Here is an 8,416-nt window from a genome sequence, read left to right as displayed (position 1 = left end):
TTAAAAGGCGCTGAATCTCAAAGACACTCTGTACTGCATCTCCAGCCAAGCCCCACCCCTTGTTTGCTGTATTTTTCACATACCTCTTTATAGATGTGCATACTGATAAATCCTCTCCTCATCACTCGTTTTTCTCCTCATTTACTTGCTATCAGATACACCCTTCTTTTTGTTTCCGCTTCGTTTGGCTCCTATCGGTCTCACTCTGTCTCACGACTAGAGACCTGTGTTTTGCGTCTTTTTGATGATGTCAGACAGGGTCCGACATCGGACTGGAAAGGGAAAATTGCACTGTCGGACCTGGTCCGACATAGGACCGCAAGGGGTTAACACAGGTTAAGATGGTATTCCACTGTACCAACACATCGACTGAAAAATGTTCAAAGCACAGCTCCAACCTCCCTCCTGCAGGCCTGTATATTCACTAATCAAATTGAGCTTGCAGTTCAGGAGCTCAATCACCAGAGTGCCAAACTTCTCATCTAGGAGTTGCAGCAATTTCTTTTTATCCAGTAATAGTCCTGCACAACTCTCTCCTCATTCAGCTGGGCAACGCAGGCTGTACCCTAGGGTCCGTCAAAGCTGACGTCCCAGTTTAAATTAGGCCCGGCAGAGCCAGATGCTGTTGGGTACAACCCTTAGGACTTCTAGAAGTTTCTCGAAGGTTACAGGAGCTCTGCACAAGATGAACGGCATTACAGTGAACAGCGTTAGCCCTTGTCTTTTGGAGAACGCTACCTCAGATTTTTAGTCCTCATCCAGCTCCATCTGCCTAGAGATCCAATGAGATGAACCAGATCAACCCCGCCATAGGGCATTGTAGGAAGGTAGGTCCTTATGAGCAAAACTGCATGAGAATTCCTGCAGCAATTCTGTAACACCAGCAGTAGCTGTTGCCACTGCGGTTCCTCAAGGCCAACCTAGTTGTACTGCTATAGGTTTTACAGGCTCACGCAGGAGGTGAGTGTGCTCCCAGGGACTCTCCAATATGCTCCAAAGTATTATGGATTTTCTTGTATTTACTGCATCTTGTAAAGCTCTTTGTAATGGTGGTCCTCTATGAAAGGCGATGTATAAAATAAAGACTGATTGATTGATTGTTTGTTTATTGTATTTATTTATCAGGGACACATACAATTATAACATAAGTGTCACTTATATGACACTAGATGCATTGCATTTTCAATTTAGCCAGTAGGCTAATTTCCAATGACAGTCCCCAGGCAGACATTTATGACAACTGTAAAATCTCCATATATCTTCTACTCTAAACTATAGCAATAATCTCCTATTGAATATTTGATTTAAAAATGCATACAACGTTAAAGTAATAAATTACCTATTAAAAGTGCATAAGAATCAGCAGCTTACATAATCAAGTTACAGTTACAATTTATATAATATAAACATCCAATACACACAAATTAATGATTGCATAATTGATTGTTTTAACCAAGCCTTAAATTTATTACAAAATATTTTAAAATCCCTTAAGACCTTAATTTCTGAAGGCAGTGAGTTCCAGAATAAAGTAGCAATTTAAAGAGTAAATAGTGGGGTTCTGAAAAACATCTCTGCGTGTTGCTACAACTTAAATAATGTACCAGCATAGCTAACTGTATATCTTTAGCATCAAATCGTATTAATAATATATATATATAATATTATATATATATATATTATATATATATAGATCCAGGTCAATTAAAGTAGCCTCACATGCTTTTCCTTTGCTCATCTTATTGATGAACTATAAATAGTCCCTTGAGTGGTGTCATTTGCTCAATAACAGGATTTACAAGCACTTGGTATCATTTGGAACCAAGAAAGCCAGTTCACTGAGCACCATGGCTCCTGCACTGTTCTCTTCAATCCCTGAATGGGTAAGACCTTGATGCACATTTATATTGTTATTATATTGTAATACATTTTATAAATTCAGTTTGAAGTAACTTACAAAAAAATGATGGTGATTAAGTAGATTCAAGAAAATGCACAGAGTCCTTTTCTTCAATCAGTTGCCAGGTTTATTGAAATATGCAGGGAGTCTGGTCCCAGATACAGGACAAACAATACTCAACATTCTAATTTTTGTAAGTTACTTCACAGTTCAAAACATTTCATGAGATTCTCAAGATATGATTGGTAAGTTTTTAGCAAAAAGGATTTTTTCTTTCTAGTTATGATTGTTTTTATTATTTCAAGTGGTTCATCTAATGCTAATTTCCCCAATTTAAAATCATATCGGTTTTACAATTGTATATGATCAACATCATTACTTTATAGTAATTACTTTACTATTTATCTTAGCTAATTGAAAGTTTCAGTTCAGCTTTTTATATGATACTTGGTTCGTACTGTGGAATCATTGCTAGCAGGTTTTGTATTGGAATATCACCTGTATAAGAATGTATTATTATTATTATTATTATTATTATTATTATTACTACTACCTTATTTTTGGTGATATACATTGTATGCTTCCCTTAATAACTCACTATAAAAACAAAAACAACATAATTTGTATTTTGTATGGAGACTTTTGTTTACTAAAAAACAAGAACCCATAGCTTAAACTTCACTTTCTATTCCATTAGATATGATGATGGTGTGGTTCTAAATGGGTAGTTTGCTAATTGAAGTTATTTTGTTAAATAGTCTCCTGTAAAGTTTTTGCATTGTTATTATTTTAAATATTTATTTATTTACAACAAACAGTATTTTATTTCTTCCCAGATCCCATCTCTGTTCTGGAGTACTCCCTGCTTGCTGTGCTCCTGTTGTCCGACGGGCAGGAACTCCATTGTAACCAGACTGGTTTACTCAGCTCTCTTGCTGTTTTACATTATAGTTGCTTTCATTATGCTGGTGCCTGGAGTGGAACAAAAAATAAGCAAGGTAACTCCCTGGTCATTGTAAGATTTATCCTGACTGAAATACAACATATTATTTGAAATAGTTGTATGGCAGGTACAAGGCATTTTTTGTGTGCAATCTTTTGTATACAGTACTACCATACATGAAAACTGTGATCCCCAAACATGTAATACATCTGTGTATATGTGTTTAGGTCAAAGGGCTTTGTGAAGAGAATATGAACTGCAGGTATTTTACAGGATACAAGGCTATTTATCACATCTTTTTTGGAATGGCAAGTTTTCACCTGCTCTTAGCATTTCTGATGATCAATGTGAAAAACAGTAAGGATCCTAGGGCACTTGTGCATAATGGGTAAGTTCTTTGTTTTTACTACTTTTACACAGTACTGTCACTTTAACTTATTTCACTACTTCCTTTGCACAAGACCTTAACCAGAACAAAAGGGCCAGAGCTATATTGCGAGATCCGTTTCAGACCTGTGTATTTCCTTTTGTGTTCATTACCTCAGTTAAACCACAGGGGCCAGCCTTGTACAGACTCCTCCTTCATTGTGCCACATATATATATGTATGGCATACAAGAAAAAAATATTGGACCACCCTTGCTGGTTTGTGGTGCTTGGGTATGGGACTCTTATTGCCCATTATTTCCACTCAGACCTCTTGTTTAGTAACATCTTGGTATCTCTCCATACATGATTTTCCCCTCCTCACATGTATGAAACCACTGCCAACAAATAATGTAAATGTACATTTTATGTGGCTTTCTTCCATTTGTAATGGTTTTGTTATTTATCTGAAATAACCTGAAATACACTAACTGTATTACACAGGAGCTAATTGATCAAATCCTTTCCGCTCTGCAGTGAAGGTAGATCTGAAGCCACTTTAGCTTTCGGACTGTATAACACGTTTTTTTTGTGATCAGAGCCTCTATGTTTCACAGGCTTCCATTAAATTGCATGTGGTTTCAGTTGAACGCATTTCACACTAGATTAATGGAACTGTCGTCATACAAATAATCCTGTGCAGCAGTCCTTATTGTACTTGCACTGGGACTGAAAATAAACCAAAGCAGTCGCAAAGCATAGCAACAGAAAAACTGTGTTTGATCTTGAGGGAGATTATATTCCCTTTACTGTTAGACTGTTAATCACAACAAACTTACTAGGCTTAAAAAGTAACCAACTATAAAATGGTGGATCTATCACTTACGTTTGTGTTGTTTTGCTGAGGGGGCATGATGAATACCAACAATGGTAAACACACTATACAGCACAGATTTGCAAGTACAAAAATGCAGAACAAACATCCAAACAAAACACTGCTCAAAACACAACTAGAAAACAAATGGTCAGTTTCTGCCTGTGTGCTCCTCTTCCCCTGAAAAAGATGGTCCAGCTAGTATCAGCTTGACTTGCCCTCACTATACGATAACGAGACCTAGTGTCCCAAATCTAAAAAAACAAAACAAAACAATCTTTTTACCTATTCTGAGTTTACAAAAAATAATACATTCTGAAGATGCTATGTTTTACAAAACCTACTAATCCTGGCTGCATAACAGTCGATGTGTCTATTTCTGCATTTTCAAACCAGACACTCCACTGAGGCCTGTTAGAGAACTGTATCCAGGCAACCCTGGCAACTATCCCCTAAATGATCAGGCTGGCACTCACAATTCACACAGAGCATCTGGGTCTTCCTGCTTGTTCAACAATAAAAGTTTATTTACGTTCAAAACCAACCCAACCAATTCTATTTACTGTATGCGATTATATAACAAGTTGATTTTAGCAGAAAGTTAAATGTTTACATCCTGACGCTACCATGTAATTTGTATTTTACTTCATGTGTAACTAAAATGGTGCAATGTTAAAGTTAAAATTAAAATTATATTTGGGACATATGGTATAGTAAAATACATATAAAACTCCTTGTTGACCATATAGCAAAGCAAAACGTCTCTCTCTCTCTCTCTCTCTCTCTCTCTCTCTCTCTCTCTCTCTCTCTCTCTCTCTCTCTCTCTCTCTCTATATATATATATATATATATATATATATATATATATACACACACACACACACATTTTGAGAATATGCAGGTTTTTTTTGTAAATCAAAACAGATTTTTTTTTTAATCTGGTATGTCAAATGAGAACACATTTGCATTTTAGACCATTATGAAATAAGACTAAAGCTTACATTATCTGTGTTAAAATGATCTTTAAGATTTCAAGAGTGTGAAGTTACACAATATCTAGAAAACTGGATATTACATTTAAATTTGTGTGCATTTAAGTGGTAATTTCTTGCTATTATCTAAGTGCTCAATTAAATTATTTTATTCTCATATTATGGATAATAATAAAGATAACACTAGATCTGCACAAAATAGTGCACAAAAGAGCATGTTTTGGCTTGCTAAGTTTCCATGGTAATTACCTGACAGTAGATTTGCTGGTTGAATGAACAATTGTAGGACATTACCTCAGTGTGCAAGAATAAATGTACCGATGATGTAATTGTTCTCAAGAAAAAGTTACATGTATTAGAGCAATACTCTTTACAACACTTTGCTTTTAAGTCATGAAATACACATATAATATTATAACAGGTATTTAAAAAAGTACCCTATATATTGCAAGTACTAGAATACTGCATGTCTTTACTGGGTTTACTGAATGTGATTTAAGTTTGAGACAGGAATACTTTTCAGCCCAAAAAGTTAAGAGGATGTTTTAGCTGTGCATTTTAATTCACAGTAAATATACATGTATGTATGTATGTGCGTGTGTATATATTTAGAATTTTGACTAAAATTGACATTTAACCTATAAATTATACATAATCTGTAGAATATTAATTGATGATGATGATACTATTACAAAAATGACCTTCTTCTTCTTCTTCTTCTTCTTATTTTGTTTCATTTTAGCTTCTGGATTTTCAAGGTCTTTGCTGCAGTAATAATAATAGTTTGTAGTTTTTATATCCCTGAAGAATATTTCAGCAAAGGTATGTACAATGCATTAAGAGTACATGCCTGTATATTACTGTTTAGATTCAGACTGAAGATTATTTTATGGAAAATATATTGTATTCAATTGATGTAAACAGAGGCAGATCTTAAAACCGCCACAGATAATTAAAATGTGAAAACTTTTATGTATACCATGCAAGAAATCAAACAGTCACGGTTATGGATTTGTTAGACTAGAACATAAAGCACAATTCTAAAGTTGACAAAAAACACAATACCTTTTATGTTTAATAGAAGATTTGAGTACATTCTTCATTTATCTGAATTAATAGTGATTGAAAAAAACTGTGGTGTTTAGATTTACTAACGTTTAGATCAATTAATTACCTAAATTACTGTTACTGCATTATATTTAAACTAGGCAGGTTTGTGTAATTGGTCCATTTTTATTTTTGTGAGATCTTAAATGATATGTTTAAAATAATGTAAAAACAGTCTATTGAAATCTTGCCGTAATAACCCTACAACTAATGACAGAAAGTCAAGAATAAGAATGTGGCTGATGCATGTTTAAAAATAAAGTTTTCACGACAACTGACCGGTAACCTGCGATGCACTGTGGTATCAGGTACCATGCCTACTGTAGTACCGGGGGTATTATCCATTGAACTTTCTGAACTTTCTGTCAATTACATTAATGGCTGCTTTTAACCTTCATGAAACTCAAAACCTGTCTTCCGGGTTTTATTGCTTAAATATAAATATATGAGCTATCCAGTTCCAGTTATATCCTTGCAAGTGCACTGGTGAAAAACAACCTTGTCCTCCTGTTCTCTTGCAGCGGGCTAGGCCTTTAATATTCTGTTGTTCTTTGTAATACAATCTCAGTCTAAAACATTACAGGTCATTAATGCTTGAACTTTGTGTTACTTCCTATAAGGAAACGATACATCCGGTAATTGAATACAACACAGTCAGAGTCACAAGAATCACTTGATAACTTACAGCAGTCAACATCAAAGTGCAATTTAATGTTAGGGACATTGACGCTGGTTACAATCAGGCACAGTGCTGGCAGGTACCCTTAGTCTTCCTTTCACTGCACTGTAGGTGCACCGAACCTGTTATGAAGGCATCCTCTGTTATTCAGTCCTGGGCCTGTCCCATGTAAGAGACTGCTTAGTGCAGGAGTGGCCAAATTTAACCTTCCACTCCTGGTCTTTGTTCCAACCCTGTTCTATTTGTTTAAATGAATGAATTATACCTCCATCCAGACCCTAAAGTAGGTAATTATATCATTGCATCTGTTAACCTGGAGTGGAATGGTCTTCCTGGACCATGATTGGCACCCTGGCCTAGTGTGTTGAATTGTATAATGTCTACTGATGGCTAAGGGCTACTCAGTAAACTTTTAGCTGGAAAAAAATGGGGTCATGCACAATACATATGTGTGCTGTTAAACAACCCATCATCATATTTTATATTTTCCTAATTTGTCTTTCCCAGCTAAAAGTAGATTCAAATGTGCCCTAAGTTGAGACCACTCAACTCATTTCACTTGCAACTCAAGACACATTTAAACCAGGTCTTCAGGTAAAAGCAAAGAAAGGCTAGTGATACCCCATCCCCAGATGCAACATTTTATCTAAATCTATTGCTTTTCAACCTGTGCATGACTATTTATATTAGAAAATGCAGTTTTGAAAATGAAAGCAATCACATTAGTAGGCCTAGGACTAGTCTATTATATTTTTTTTCTTTTTTTTTTTTTAAACAGTGTATATTTTTGTGCCACCTAGTGGAATAGAAGTCTTTGCTGCCACATTTGCTTTGAAGTAAAGGCTCTGCTTGAATACGTGTGCAGAGTGCCCTTTTTTAAAGCAATAAAACAATGTAAACAAAATAAAACACAACAGTGAGCACACATACATATGGTCCTCATCATTTTGACTGCATTGATTTTTAGGTTAAAATGTATATAGCAGTTAATCAGATTAAACGATTTGTGAAATTCAAAGCAGTGATTGTGTTCACTGACAGACAGGCAGAGATGTTCAGTGCATACAGGTCTGCATGCTATAACAAGTTCTTACCTCAGCTCTGAACCAGCTACTTATTTAAACTGTTCACACAGCCTTCAACACCTGACTATGGTTTTTGCAGCACTGTATACACACAGCATTATAGTTAACAAAATGTAAGATCTGATTAATTGATTGGTGTAAATAATTGATTAACTTCAACTAGATACAATAACAAAGTGCCAGTTAACACCTCTTCCTACCACACCCCTGCCCTACTCACAAGCAAAAGGCACTGTGAATATAAGACACTGATATTATGTACTTTAACTCTGTTCTTTTGCAGCTTTATTTGTAGTTGGCTCAGCTGGTGCCTTTTGCTTCACCCTCATTCAGCTAGTAGTTCTAATAGACGTGGGGTTCTGTTGGAATGCTCTATGGAGGAAGAAAAACATGGAGGGAGGCACACAGTGCTGGCGAGCTGGTATGTCACATAGTAAAATAACTTTAAGGTGGAAAAAACTGAACTGAGCT

Source organism: Polyodon spathula, chromosome 4 (genome assembly GCF_017654505.1).
Source record: "Polyodon spathula isolate WHYD16114869_AA chromosome 4, ASM1765450v1, whole genome shotgun sequence".
Taxonomy (NCBI): domain Eukaryota; kingdom Metazoa; phylum Chordata; class Actinopteri; order Acipenseriformes; family Polyodontidae; genus Polyodon; species Polyodon spathula.
This window is presented reverse-complemented; position numbering follows the sequence as displayed.